Source organism: Scatophagus argus, chromosome 7, assembly GCF_020382885.2.
Source record: "Scatophagus argus isolate fScaArg1 chromosome 7, fScaArg1.pri, whole genome shotgun sequence".
NCBI lineage: Eukaryota > Metazoa > Chordata > Actinopteri > Scatophagidae > Scatophagus > Scatophagus argus.
The window spans coordinates 3636718-3653044 of record NC_058499.1 but is presented as its reverse complement, the minus strand read 5'-3'; the positions used below and the strand labels follow the sequence as shown (position 1 = coordinate 3653044).

Here is a 16327-nt window from a genome sequence, read left to right as displayed (position 1 = left end):
TCTCAACTGCTGCAAGGTCAACAAGAACAGCGAACCTCACGCATACTCAGAGTCTGACTGTACGAAGAGAGAAGAGGGACATCAGGCCATCAGCGCAAAAGGACGGTGGAAGATAAACTGTTGGACTTTTCGTTAATTTAGCAAGGAACACAATGAGCCTGTTTTTACATCCAGAGCAGAAAAGCTTGTGTTTGACATTCAGCGACAGTCTGCTCACCAACACAGCTCCGCCTTTGGCTCATTTCCCACCCGTTTCTAAGCTTCCTGTAATATGAATATGTAGGGATGTTGCAGTCACAGCAAATCCATATGCAACACAGAATAATAACGAAGAGAAAATGCAATTAATCTCTTATGAAATGGCTACTCAGGCCCTCTAATGAGATGGCATTTTAATAAGCCTGCGTGTTGGACAACAAAGCCATTTGGTAAACACTATTGTTCATTTGCCTGTTGACATCCAGGCTGTGTACAAACCCATGTGGACCCTGAAGAGCCCAGTCTCTTTGTGTTTGTGTGTCACAGTGTGTGGGTGTGGCAGGAAAACAGCAGTGAGAAAGCTACCGATGAGAACATTGCACTAACTTTTGTTTCAGTGTGGAACAGTTTAGCAGTACACTATACAGACAAAAGTATCCAGACACACCTCTTTATGGGGCTTTTTCCAGGGGTGGGCTCGGCTCCTGACCTCCAGTGAAGGGAAATCTTAATGCTTCAGCATACCAAGACATTTTGGACAATGCTATGCTTCCAACTTTGTGGCAACAGTTTGTTGAAGGCCCTTTTCTATTCCAGCATGACTGTGCCCCAGTGCACAAAGCAAAGCTCCATAAAGACATGGTTGGATGAGTTTGGTGTGGAAGAACTTGCCTGGCCCACACAGAGCCCTGACCTCAACCCCATCCAACACCTTTGGGATGAACTGGAACGGAGATTGTGAGCCAGGCCTTTTGGTCCAACATCAGTGTGTGACCTCACAAATGCTCTACTGCATGAATGGGCACAAATTCCCACAGAAACACTCCAACATGTTGTGGAAAGCCTTCACAGAAGAGTGGAAGCTGTTCGAGCTGCAAAGCTGTCTGTGTGTTTAGAATACAATGTTACAGAGTTAACTCAAAAACTAGTTTGATCTGAACCTCCGGTGCTCACTGATGGCTGTTTTCCCGGTTTGAAAAACCACAGAGCCAATCAGATCATTTTCCAAACATTTTTTAGGCTGCAATCAGAACAGGACCTTCACCTTTAACTGCCAGAGCCAAAAAATGATACCAAGACAAAAATCGGAACAACCATGAAAACGGGAACAAGCGTGGATGATATGAACACAGTTGCACAAGTTGCCGTCAAAGTTGACTTCCAGATGCAACGGTCTAGAATCCAGCTCGCCCTGCCAACTATTGGAAACAATCAGATTTTCTTCTTACTTGTTAAATACTTCACTATGTTCACCAGCTATCTGATGGTCAGGTTGCACTCATTTCACACCATAAACCCTAAGCAATGAGATGAAAGGTGCTATGAGGCCCTGCAGAGCTGAGGGAGGCGGCGGAGTTGAGGATTCTCTGAGGGTTTGTTACGACGAATGACTTCTTTCACATCACACAGTCATCGGATGCACGGTTAACATAAAAATATTTCATTAATTCTGACTAAGCAAAAATCAACGTGAAAACTGGAAGAAAGCATCCATAATTAAAAACGAATCAGTTTCTAAATTGTTCTAGCTTTGGCCTTTGCTGTGCTACTCTGTTGAATAAGACAACAGGGTTTCAGGGTTTTTAAACAGAAATAATCACACATAAAAGGGAAGAAGACACCAAAAACCACAATGTTACCAGCCAGACATCAAGGCTGAGGCACTTTGATAAGCGTTGCTGCAAGTTTGATTGAGGTGCTGAAATGCAATCTCCTGGCAAAAATTAAAGTTGATGTATGGATCCAGACTCAGAGAAAAATGTTAATAGAGTTCAGAGGGAGCGAGCTGTGGAATCATCAGCGAGTAAACAGCATTTTTTCCAGAAGAAAGCAAATCTTTTTGCTTTCAGCTGGGATTTTTACCAACTGCATTGCTGCCTGGTTCGATGTGTTTACTTATTCATCAAGGTGGAGGGGGGCCGGCTAGTTCCTCAGACTCCGGGCTCCAGCAGTTACCGTCTTCCTGCTGTTGGACAAGAGGGGCAGACCCGATTAATAATGAATGGGAACAGGCCCTGCAAAACATTCATGCACCCGTGCTGCATGTTTGTCAGAATGCAGAGGTGATGCAACACTGTCTGCAGAGAGGGCACTGAAGGCGAGGCTGCATTTCGTCTTTGATGCAAAGGTTCTCACATAAACTTTAATTTTTTTTCCTCAAAAAGGGACCAGCTGCTGTGTTTTAGCCAATTCACTACAAATTAAGTACAAGTGCAATGAATGAATGGTGCTTAACAGGTATAATATTTACTATGTTCACCATCTTAGTTTGGGAGGTTAGCATACTAACATCTGCTAAATAGCACAAAGTACAGCTGAGGCTGATGGGAAAGCTCTTCGATTTGAAAGGATTTGGTCATAACACCAACATGTACTGAACAAGTAAAAACAACACGTAAACAAAATGAACAGTCCGTAGGAGTCATCCGCTATAGAGAACATAAATATCTGCACAAAATGTCATCCAGCAGCTGTCGATATTTCTGCTTGGACCAAATGGTGGACCGACTCATCGACCAACAGACAGACTGAGTCAAACCGCTCGAGTGTGATCATCACGCTGGAAAGAAACCAGACTGTGGATTAAAAAGGACAACCAGCAGAAAACCAGGACTTCAATTTAAATAAAAATCCGTTTCAGACATCAATTGGTCTTTGATCAATATCCGTGCGATAAGAAAATCAACAGTAATAAACAGTAACGTAACACAGACAAAAAACAAACGCACACCTGATCTTTGTAGCGATTACACATAATCATTAATATACCGTCTGTTGATATCAGAAGAAACCAGCAAAGAGATGGAATAGAACAGTTAATTGAAGCCATGCGTCTTTTCAGTGACAGCAGTGATGTCTTTTGCAGCCCGGAGGGGGAGACAAGGAGTCACAGCAGGGAGGCAGTGATGCAAGTTTCAGTTCTGACGTTTGATATCGGTGAAAAAACAGTGATCAAAACAAGACTTGACAACCCACATGACACAACACTTCAACTGTACGGGTCTGACTTGTATAAGTAAGTGGAAAATGACATCATATTGGTAGGCCATTGCTGCAGATTCTTAAAGGGTAACTTCAGCGTTTTTTAAACCTGCATCACATTTTCCCATGTTTTTGTGTCTAAGTGACTAATGGGGACAACAGTTGCTGAAACCGTCCAGACTACTACTAATAAATCCATCTGCTGATCTTAAAATCAGTTCAGGAAGTGATCTTATAATTGATCTGTACATAAATGTTTACATCAGAAGAATCAAAGTGCTGCATAAACTTCTGTCAGTCACCAGAGTTTGATCCAAGGATCAAATGGGGGGACCATGTGGGTCCTGATGATGTGGGGATCACAATCATCAAAACTGTCCAAGGGTTTAGGGTGGGCCAGAACTAAAATACAACAATGTGAACCAACCACTGATGTGAGTAGTTTCTTTTTAGTTAACCAGAAACAGCCACTATTGCACTCACCAAAGCCACCAGACTCCATTTGCTGAAACAGTAGTTTTATCATCTGAAAACACACTTCACCCAAACAACACAAAAACAAAATAAAGAAAACACCAAAACCAATCAACCATTCATCTTTTCACCGCTCCAACAATCATCAGCTCTGGTTTAGTCAACATAAATCCTTAATTCACCTTACATTAGATGTCAATTATTGGGGGCAAGAGGGAGACGGACATCTAACACAATGAATTCAAGGTGTTTTACCCAGTAAAATCAATCTTTTTGCAAATAGAGTCTGGTAGTTTTGGTGAGAGGCTTTTCTGGTTAAACTAAATTTTATTCTTTAACGAAAAGGTCTATCCCTGAATGGATCCCTTCCGTAATGTCATCAGACAGACAGAATAACAATCTGAGCCTGTCGGTCTCAAAAACAAGCACTTTGAGTGGATGTACCTTGACAGCACACAATTACCTGCAGGAATTACACTGCAGCTCGTTTTGCTGCTGCAGCTGTCACTCACTGGACCAAATTCAAAAACTGGTTGTCCCCATTATCCACTTAGACACAAAAACATGGGAAAATAGGGTCCAGGTTGAAAAATACCTAAGGTACCCTCAGTACCTATGGATTTTATTTTTAAATTGCAACTACAATCCATAACAAATGTCTGGTGCTGCTGAGTTTCTCCTCCATAACAGTGAAGAGGCTTCAAAAGGGCGAACCAGTTGGATGTCATTATTACTGTGAAGGACAGCAAAATGCACCCACTGCTTGTTTATTTGGTTACAGATTTATGAGCTCCTACTGTAATAATGTGCAACATTTTCCTGCTTAGTTTGGAGATCCCATCAGTGATTTATATAACTCAGCATTGATTGACAACTGCAGCTCATGAAACTTTTCATTTTGCTGTTCTAAGCACCAAAATATCTTGTTTCTCTGGGAGAAGAGTGCAGAGGAATAAACAGAAGTGGGCACCCCACCTGAAGCAAAAGAGCCACCTGAGATGACACAGCGAAGCACCACCGTACAGAAACTGAAACCTCATCAACAGAGACAGACAATGCAGACCACCAGAGCAGGTTTGGGGTTTTTACATAGCATAAAAGTCTTAAGAAGCAAAACATCCAGTCTGCACAAACTCCAACATAGCGCTTTAGTTGATCTGATTTCAACCTCTTGTCAGAAATCTGATACATGCTCAACAGCATTCATCAAATCATTATTAAGATGAAATATTCATAGCTCATCTGGAAGGAGTTTACGCCAGTAATGTGGAGTTCCTGGAGGCAGAGGCTGTCAGCGTCTGTTAGTACTGCCACGGGCTAAGACACATTTCACACTGATGAACATGATTTTTAAATAATTATGTAATCATCTGCAGCAACTTTGATTTGTTTTATTCACAGCTAACAAACTGCAACAACATTCAAACATCTGCTTCTAAACTTGGAGCAAAACAGAGACATACAGGTGGAGTTTACAGGTCAGCTTACGATGTTTTAAATGTGAGCGACTCAGTGAGGGCTTTTAGGTGAGCAGCAGGAGAAAGCAAATCTGTGCTGCTTTAAAGTTGGAGCAGAAATACGTCAATTACAGCATGAGACGTGATTCAGAAAAGCTTCTGTTATTATGTCAAAGGCATACGTGTTCTTCTTTGAAGAATGCGGGAAATGGCTCAGCTCTCACAGTATTTGACTTTTTGTGTCACTCCATCCACACGAGGCAGGATTCAAACGGCCTGTCTGATTACGATGTGGTGTTCAGGATCAGCGGTGGGCCACGATGACTAACCCAGTCAGCCTCTTTTTCTCGTCTCGCGGTGCGACGACAACGCGGATCTGAATAGTGGAAACTGAGCGATTTGGGTGAGAAGTGGAGGACACGAGGTGGGGTGGTGTTGTCTCGGTGAGAGGCACATTTTGAGAAACACCTTGAAAGCCTTGATAGCCCGAGATAACTTTGATAACACTTCTGGCTTGTGTTGATTTATGCAGTGAAAGTTGGCTGGCATGCGCCAACACTCAGTTTTAGACATTTTCTGGGAGCTCAAAATGGCTGGTAACTACAGTCAGGTGTCTTGCAAACCTTCACACATTTCAAAGACAGAGAAAAAAAAGGTGTTTCTCTCTCTCTGCTGTTTCATGCAAATGTTTCAGCTCCATTAAGTTTTACTGGTTTTACTTGGCGTGCTCTGACAGACAGACAGTAAAACGTCGTTTATATGTCCGAGAAACACTGCAAATGAGTGTGAGCCAGCAGTGGAAGAAGCACTTCAATCCCTTACTTAAAAGGAAGAAGTCCTCTATCTGTTGTGGTAAATCGTAAAAATAAATAAATAAATAAATAAAAGAAAGTACTGACAGTGAAGCATCTTGCCGGAATGTGAAAGTATTGCCAAGTAAACATGTGCAGAGTGTAGTGAAATACTGAAAATACCCCAAACTGGAGAGAAAATATGAAATGAAATGAAAATAAAATCTCAGCTACTGAAGACCTGACGGGAGGAAAATATTTTATCTACGATTCTGTTTTTAATTGTTTCAGGAAAGCTGAAAAAATCACAAGAGGGAAAAAAAAACAAGGCGAGGAGAGAAGAGAGTGAAGACCTGAAGAAAACCAATTAAAAATAATAAATATCAGAGATGTTTTGCTTATCTCATGTCAAATCAGTAGTGAGTCAAAGTAAAAAGTCTCCCTAAATGCTCACCAGTCCTTTAAACTGCAAAAGAACAGTATTTGAGTAAAAAGTTTTCAGTCTCAAGGCACTGAAATCTAATCGTGCTGCTTAACAGATTGTTACTATTGGAGCCTGACCCATTCGGCTGGGTAGGTGTTGGCTCTTTGTGCTGCGTTCAGGGACCGGCTCAGTTTGGGTTCATCTCCACGGCTGCAGAAGTCTTCACTCTTGCTAGGAGTGGAGAAGAATAGAGACATGAACACGTGAGGGTGTTACAGATGAGTGCAAAGAGCAACTTTATGTATGATGGACAGTGAATGAAAAGCCTCACACCTGAAGTATTTTGGCTTACTTTCTGTCTGCATCTCTTTGTGAATCTGAATGAGACCAGTGCAGAGCCCAGTGCATGGCTGGTTCCTGCATTGCCCTTTTTTTTATTGCTACACGCTGCTGATCTACCTGCGTTGAAATTTGTTTGTGAGGCCAGTTATGGAGGCACTCTGACTCATTAATCATTCATCGGGCAGAGGAGCGTCTGCCGAGAGCTGATTCTTGGCATTTAGACGAGAGGGAGACTACAGTAAACACATTTTCTGAGTGCTGCTCTGTGGTCCACATATAATCAATTCTCCTGATATTGCATTTCACTTGCTGTGAGGCAATAGGACGAAGGGATGTGATATCACCCAGGACTTGCCAATAATAAAATTCTATCAGCAAGAAAGCACCAGGGGGACGTGGGAAGTGTCAGGCTAGTCTGAACCACATTTTCAATAACAAACAGCCCTCTGGTGAGAAGTCAACAACGCCCCAAGGTGAGACACGTGCTATTTGTCACTCTGGACGCATGACATTGCGAGCTGCATAAAGGCAAAATACGTGCTATCCACCTGCAGGGAGGGGAACTAAGATCTCACATCTGAAATGAAACTGCCTGAGAGGGAAATACAGAAGTCATTAAGTATTCTCAAAGCCCATCACTTCCTCTCAGCTCTGCAGGAACAGGGGAAATCCGTGTCGATGCAGACAGCAGTAAAAAAGGGCGCAGCCTCATTGCCACTAGTTTGGGATGCACATACATGGGAAACAGAGGGATTTACTGTAGAGATGCAATGGAAAATGGGGGAGAAGATGTTGGTCACCATGGCGACGAGTGTAATGGAAACATCAGTGCGAGCTCAGTGGCAGAGTGGCATTGAGACGCCCAGAATCTTTGTGAGTCTGAAACGATGCCGCTTGCTGTAAAATCATCCCACAGCTCAGCTCTACAGAGAGCAAAAGGAGGAGGAGGAGGAGGAGGAGGAGGAAGAGGTGTCAGAGCACACAACGCTCTGCTCTGAAGCTCAATCATCCCCTTCAAATTTTCACAATCCTTTTCACGAGATGATGATTCAGAGATATGATAATTAAGGAAAGAAGAGACTCACGCTACAGGATTTTCTCTCCCTGAAAAAGTGACGGAGAGTGTGATCATTTGAGACAGCATGTGAGCTGCATGAAGACATTCAGAAAGCAGCATGTCATCTACATGTGACATATAGATGAGACAAGCGAGGTCGCCCACTGCGACCGCATGTGTGCACACGGCCCAAATTTCATAATATGGCACTGAGGTTAAAGCACAAAAAGTACCTGGTTAAGGGTGGAGAAGCATCGTGGTGATGATTAAAACAAACCAGTGGAGAGTGACTGTAGTGTTAACCCCGCATGCTTTTCAACCTCAGGTACTGTTACAAGAGGTCAGACGAGGCAAGAAACACCAGCAGTCGGATGGCCACAGAGGCTGTAAACAAGTCAACAGTTCAGCTGGATTGTGTAAACCACTTCATCATGATGTTAAGTGGGATGATATTAACAGCAGTGCCTTAATATCATCGCGGAAGGCTCCAGCAAAAAAAGCTGGACCTGACTCATGTTTTGCCACAGTGACACTGCATCCAGCCAAATAAGTGCAAGTGCTTTTTCCTGGAAGATAACTTTGTAAACTGAATGTTGTTAAGTGTAGGCTGCAGCTTACTTTACCAAAGTTGGCAAATAAAATGATTTGAGATGTTTGTAGAAATACGCCCAAACCAGTGCAGCCTCTTGCATTTTAAACAGCGCTGTCTGATTCACCACACAACCTCTCGGGGTAGAACACAGTTTACGTATAATTTACCCACAACATGCTGTCTGTGCTTCAGAGTTCGTGTTTGCTTCACTGTGTTACTCATCCATCTTTCACTTGACATACGGTCATCATTTTGGAAATCACCAACTTGGGTGTAAATTTGGCAGGAAGTGAAAGCGTGGAGGCCTGTCTTCCTCTCTGAGCTGCGCTTCCTGAGATTGCTGTCAGCTCATATTGATGTGAGGGTATTTTATTCCATCCAAGCAGAGACGTGAACAGTGATTTAAAATAAATAAATAAACAAATAAATAGGAGTAGAAGTTTGGAACCGAGCCGGAAAACCCATGTTGTGGATGTAGCCTGAGAGTGCAGAGCAACAAAACCATCATTACTCAGGTGCCTGCCAAGAGTGCTACCAGAGAAGCTGCTACTATAAGATACACATAATAGGATGCTAATAAATCCTCTGGAGATCACGGGGAGTTCAAAATTATGTTTCCCAGAATACTCATCAATCAGACAAGCGAGAGGCTGACTCGCTCTTGGAAAGCATCCTGTTTCAGCACAGCTTCGCTTCGTCTAGTATACAACCCACACGCGTGTTTCTCTAATATCTCAGTTTGATGTAAATAACCGCCATTTGATGACTAACGCTACAATCTTTTACTGCTTCGCTGTGTCTCAAACTAGCAGCACATCTCGGCACAACAACTCGTCACTGTCTGATCACGCTGTCCCGTTTTGTCCCGTCCCTCCCGATGTGTCCTGTTGTGTCCAAGAGGTTTAGCTTTGTACTTTCAGTGCTGTTCTCCTACATCTTTAACAACTTTAATGTAGTTTCATTCAAATTTTAGTCATACTACACTGTCAGTCAATCAGCTGGCCCACCACTTTGGTCCAGACTGAAGTATCTACACAGCTGTGATATGGACTGAGTCCTGACTTTTCACCTCACCATGAGGCTAACATTTTTCCTGTTGGGTGGGCTGCCATGACACTTGGTATGCATATTAAACACCCATTTTAGCCACTTTTTAAATGGTTTCAGAAGTTTTGGTGGTTTTTTTTCAGTGCACTTCAACCATTATTGATGCACCATACAAACATTTTTTTAGTTTAACAAAGAAAAAAAGAAAACGGTTTCATAACAAGAAATTTTAAATTCAAAATGAAAGTTCACTATTGACCAGAAAATCTTGTCTGGAGTTTCACTTGCTCAGCTGTCAGTTGAAAAAAGTAGGTGGATAAAGTGAAGAATGAACTTTCAAATGAACACTTTATACTATAAATTCTACTAACTAAAATGGCTTTGAGAAGCCATATTAAATTATATCAAATTATATAATCTCATAACTTAAAATGTGAGAAAATGAGCCTTGACATGTGAAAATGCCACAAAATCTTTTGATCTGATAGAAACTCACTGAACAGAATTAGATTGGACTATAATACATCAGATAGATTGGAGTGGATTGGATTGGACTGGATTGGATTGGGCTTGACTAAATTAGATTAAATTGGTTTCAAAAAAAAAAAAGAGGACAAATTTGACCTAAAGACAAAAAAATCAGATTTTATCTAAGAGGATAAAAACTTCTATTATTTCCACGTTGATCTTCAAAGACAAAAATAACTTGGCAGGCTACAGCACAATAAAACATAATAATAATAAAATCATGACAATACAAGGCACTGGCCAAATCCTATCTTTTAAATGAATAGCTGGATAAAATAAAACATCATTATAAGATTTGTAACCTATTGGCACTGAGGTGGTGTCCACATATTATCTGTAAGTCTGTAAGTCAGTCAGCTGCTCCGCTCCAAAAACATAAACTTAAATTATACCATTAAACAATTTCATCTACAATAAAACTGCATTTTTCCGGATGGGATTTTGTTTGTGTGTTTTTAAGAGGATCAGCCGAGGATAGCGTGTCAGTCTCACGGTTTATCTTTCAGCCTTTAAAGTTGAGATACGGGTGTGCTGGGAGAAAACATTTTTCATTTTGTTTGTTGACGTCCTCTCTTGGCTGAGAGGAGCAGCAGCAGTGGCTGCTTTGATGAGGAGAAGTACCTCCACATCAACCCAAACTTCATCAATTAACATTTTCACGCCATCCGAAGTCACTTTCATTCCCAACCTGAGGACTGCATGTCTGTCTGGAAGAGTAATGAGAGGCTGACTCTGCCAGAGGTTTACTCTGAGTACCAGCATAACAATTCACTGCATTTTGTGTAAACAATCTTCCCTCAGCTCGCCGGATCAATTCTAATTTTGTTCTTTAAGTCAATACGCGTCTCGTATCCCTCTTTTTCCTCGGCTACCGTATTTATCGAACCTTTGCGTACATGCAGAAGGTTAAATCAAATCGAATTTTCCGACTGAGGTCTTAATGTATGATCTATGTCGTTTTGTTAAAAACAGTTTTTCACTCTCACCGTGGGATTAGAGCTGACGCCCCTCTGGTTCAAAAGCACTGTCGATGTACTCAAGGATGATTCACAAATCCCTGTAAACCCATACATGTATATAAAAAAACCTGAGTGGAAGTTAGCGAAAATTCAAAGAAAAAGCAAAATGTTCAAAAGTTGTCAAATTTGCTTGATGTCGAAATGTCTATCAGTAAAAGAAAATGCGACAAAGTGCACCAGATTTAATGAACAAATCACGAGCTTTAAAGGTTCAGTGAGCAGAAAAAACTTTGCCCATCTGTGATCTCTCAGATCCGTTGATGAGGAGGCTTTAACCTTCCAATAACGAATACATCAAAACAATTAGCACGGGTCAACGCAAGCCGTAGCTTACTGAACAAAGCTGCTGATCTCGTGATTTCTTTGACTTTATTATTACTATAAGCCAACAGTAGAAAATCCTAATAAGTAATATGCACGTAGCTACTAATACTACAAGCAAAGATAATAAAATAACTGATACTCTAAATGGGTTAAAATGGGTAAGAAAGAAGAAATTATACTAAAGCAATAAATCAAATCATGCTGTTAGAGATGACAGTTTCCAGTGATGCAACAAAAGTATTTCTACTATTGGAGTGACTCATGCATGTTTCTATTCCAATAAGCTACTATTACAAGACAGTATTAATAAATAAAGAAATACCAGTCAAAGTGTAATGTGGCATCACATCACAACATGATGTCAGGTTGAATTACATTTTCACGTTTTGTTTGGTGCCTGTGCTGGTGGAAACTAACACTCAGACGCTTTTTATCACATGTTGCCGCCTTCCACAATGATCAAAAGGTTCCATCGGGAACCTCTGAAACTGGGTCCTCTAAAGGTGGGGACGCCTGGCAAGCCTGCCGCCGTCACAGACTTGTAGTTGTACTAAGTAGCCGCCTGCTGGGACATTTTAAACATAGCAGCGGCTCATACTAAGCATCATCTTACAAAAAAGTCACAGTGAAAAGTACTACAGCCCTTGTCAATTTGAGTATTATCCATTTTGTATTATGTAAAAGCTGACAGATGAAAGCTGTTTGCTACTGTAATGTGCCTATTCAAAACTGTACCATACTGACTGCTTTTAGGTTTTCACCTTTCTTTGTGCAATCTTGTTGGGTTTAGTTATGGAATGAGAGCAATTTCATCACCACAGTGCAATTGTAGAGGGCAAAAATGTATGAATTTATAGCTGTGAACTAATTCAGAGACTAATCCGCTGAAGGACGTGGCCCTTGAAAGCTGAATGAAATGGCTTCAGAGAAAACAAGTCTGAAAGAAGCATTCGGGCATTACTCAAAGTAAAGTCGAACATTTCCACATCAGTCGGCAGAAGGTGACTGACCTAAGCTAACGTGTGAGTGTGCTAACTTACTTACTGTTAGCAAGCTTGTTAGCTCAAAGAGTTTTCCTCTACGACTACTTTTTATCGAACAAAATCATGTGTAAAGGAGCCATTGTTAGCAGTTAGCTTTCCGCTAGAAACAAATCCCTCCCCTGCCAGGCATCACTGCACTACAACACTAACAAAGAGCGACATGGAAATCACTCTCATGTTCAGTATTCCCACGGGAAACAAAAGCGTCATGACACTGCACCATAACCACAGTAGGACCAAAACTGCCCCAGCACAGTACAACCAGTGGGCAGATATAGAAAAAGACAAAAAATTGAATTTGAGGTCCTCATTCGCAGGCAGGCCGGGAGTCTGTGATGAAATCCTCTCTGGGATTTGCAAAACAAGGTAAAAGCGAGCTCTGAATGTCAAATGCTTATCTGATCCAATCACTGGCGGGCTTCGGTTTGTGTCAAAGAAGAGTAGCATATCCCTGCTAATTAGTGAAATAATCCATGATCTGAGTCACCACCGCAGGAGCAGCACAGAGCATGTGTTGGGAATTTGCTCTTCATGCCTCACCAGGTTGCTGATATAAATGGAGGATTGATAAGCTCCCATCTTATTGTCCCTCTGGCTCCAAACTGATGACATGCTTAGTGATTAGCGAACTGAGGCAGCTGGTTTACTTACTGCTCCAGATGTACCATAATATTACTGCTTATTATTTTCCTACAAGTATGAGGTTTTGTGGGAATTCTTTTCTGGCAGCTACTCAGGTCTCCTTAAAATTGATTAGAATGATAGCTAAGTGATGATAATCACGGGTATCATTAGTGGTAGTTGTAGTATTGTAGTATTAATGTTAATATTAGTAACAGCAGCAGTGGTGCGATACAGGTACTTTGCTCAAGTAAAGTGCTTAAGTAGAATTTTCATGTACTTGTATGTTACTTCAGTATTTCCATTTTCTGCTAATCTTCACTGCCTTTCAGAGGAAAATATTGTATATAATAATATAATTTCAAGAATCATATTACAGGTTTGTATATGACATACAAAACAAGTGATCATCTTCTAAAATACAAACTATTGTTAATGAAATTGCATAAATAGTACATTAAATAGTTAAATTAGCAACATTAAGATGCTGCTAACACAGATGCACAACATTAATAATAATGTAATACTATAATATAACACTAACATGAGGACGGTCCTGCCTTTATAAGGTTTTACATTTACACTGTGATATACGTATTTCAGCTTTCATCAGTCAGTTCATTCTGACGTGCAACATCACTGGTTTTCATAAATTAGTCAGAGGAGCTGTGGAACATCTGATCATCCCCCCTTCAGTCAGACGGGTGATGTGTTTTCTGTGACGTCGGTGCTCGTCTGCTCGTCCTCTTCCAGCCGCACATGACTTTGTCATAATTACTTTTGCCAACAGAGGTGAAAGTGGATATTTGACTCATTAGACACTCGGTTCACCTGTTCTTGCGATATATCATCACTTGATATCGTGTGCAAAAGTTAACCTTCAGTGTGGAGGTGGATAACAGCATGGACTCTTACTTCTTATCCAAACTCCAGAAATACCAACTATGATAAGATAATAACTGAAAATTATTATTATGTGATAATACTACAAAGATTGGTGCCGTCAAGCGCAAACCCAAGTAGCTGCTGTATTTTTCCTGCCTGTTAAGCAGCTTAGCATTACGACATCTCTGTTAAAGGATAAAGTCGCTGTTTTTCAAGCCAGACCTGGTAGACGTGATGTTTCCCCTGGTTTATAATTCTGCAGAAAACAACATCACAGAGAGTTTAAACTCCTCTGCTGTAGCTCCTAAAATAGTCAAATGTGTCGTTTAAGCCTTACAAAAAAAAATAAAGTCAGCTATAAAAAGTGGGCTGCAGACCGCATTTTCAAACAGGCTTTATTGACTGGAAAGTCCTTGGCCACGTCTACGTCAGAAAAAAACACTCAATGAGACATAACAGTGTGAATAGATTGTGTTGTGTGAAGTTGCCTCAGAGTGATTTTTGTCAATTTAATTTAATTTAAGGCTTAGGTGTCCAGCACTGACCATGTGTCTGCTCCTCTCATACACACCAGCTCTTTGCAGGTTCAAACACAGTCAATAATTTATCACCTTTTTATTCATCCTGCCTGGTCTCATTAAGATATCAAAATCCAAATCCAAATTCATTTTGTCTTCAAAAGAAGCCTCGTCTTCTTTTGTTTTTTTTTTTTTTGTTTTTTTTAAATGAACAACTTAGATATAATAATTTTGAAATTTAATCAACTATGACAACATTATCTGCACATAATAATTATCTAAATTCGCTAAGTTTTGTGTTTGAAGGCTTCATCTCATCTTCTCTCTAAAATGTCCTTTGGTTAATATCCTAGCAGCAATTCAGAGACCTGTGAACAGTACTTCAGAAGAGAAAATAACTATGATGAAACAAGAAAATTTGACCAAAACGGCTGTCTCTGCCAACTGAGCACAGAGAATTTGACTAAAGCTGAGCACAATGTGAAAATATAAACGTAGCACTGCTGCAAAAATGCGCCGTGCCTAAGAACTGTGAGGTTGTACGGTGGCCTGTGCTATCTGATGAAAGCGTCACGCCTTCAGGTGTTTACAGTAGTACGAGCTCCCATTGGGAACGGGCCGGTCGGTGATGTCTTGCTCGGCCCATTGAGCTACACATCACCAGCAGTTTTTTGGCATCGACGAGAGAAACGGAGAGGATTATGTGCTCCGCCTGCCAACACTGTCTTTTGATCAGGGGCCAGGTAATATCAGCCAATCTACATTAATCCTACCATCTCTATCTCCTCTTAGTTCCTGTTCTCTTCTAGGCCTCCCTTCTTACCAGGTTGTTATCAGTCTGAGGGATAATTAAGCCTTGTGGGACTGCTGTAGGCTTTCCTCTTCTAAGTTGTCAAAAAGTTAGAGGGAGGCAGATCAAACGCCTTTGAAACACAAGAGAAATTAAAAAGCTAATCTAGCAGAGACAACAGGCGCATTGCTGTATGATGTATGATGCGCTGCTCTCCTTTGACTCTCGTTTGTACTTCAAGATCAAAGTTCACTCAAACTCTGGGCAGAGTTTGAATTCATGGCCTTCTAAACAAATTTACCGCTGACAGGGAGACTCATTAGAGTTTGATACTGAAGTACGTGAAGAAAGAGTGCTGAAATGATTAGCTCTAGTTCTCAGTCACAGATAATTAATTTTGCGTGTTAAGTGTTGAATGGTGGAAGTCATTTATCCAGCAAAAAGTTGAACTGCGGCTTCTCTAACGTTTCCTCCTTTCTTTCCTTCCTCAGTTTTGTACCATTACTGTTATTTAAAGACATTGCTTGACTGTGGGAAGCTGCGATGGCAAATTTCACTATTTTCCAACATTTTTTTAAGACCAGTTCAGAAGATGTAGCCCACCTTCATGCAGTGTCTCTAAAATAAAGATCAACCAGTAAGTCAGAGTTTGGTTTTGGATTAAGAGGCCAGAATGCACAAATGTCAGCAGCCAAACCATATTTTCCACTCTTGGGATCAATTCACATTTAGTGACGTTAAAACTTTCCTGATGTTTTCTGCAGTTAAAAAAAGCCTGTGATTTTTCCTGCTCAGGAACACAGTTTGGAACACGAACACATGCTGTCCTGAGCCAGGAGCAGCTGTTTGGATGAATCTTTAATGTGCACACGTGTTTGGGTCCCTGCACAGCAGATCAGTGTACCAAACCACGGGAAACTTTTCAATTTCATTAAATTAATAAAGTTGCTGTCACATAGAAAAAGCAAGTTCTTCGGAAAAATTCAAGATGGGGCTGGTAAAGTTAGATTTTGAAAAAGTCCCGCCTCCTTCCTTCAGGCCTTCCTCCAAAGCACGTGAAAGACATGAACATGTCTGACTACGCTCACAGCCACGTTCACATTGAAGCAGCGAGTTCACCACGTTCAGCGAGCTCTCTAAGCCTACTAAATACAGAAACAACTCTGTGAACTGCCGCAGCCTTAGAAACACAATAGCTGTCACGAATGCACCTCGATATGAAAAGGCTGCTCACG

At 41.1% G+C, this 16327-nt stretch overlaps 1 protein-coding gene across 2 annotated transcripts in view; it reads right to left on the bottom strand.

Annotated features, from left to right (window-relative positions):
- Positions 1-16327, bottom strand: part of LOC124062595 (alpha-1,3-mannosyl-glycoprotein 4-beta-N-acetylglucosaminyltransferase C-like) — a 49440-nt gene that overhangs the window by 9415 nt on the left and 23698 nt on the right. The window lies entirely within an intron of this gene.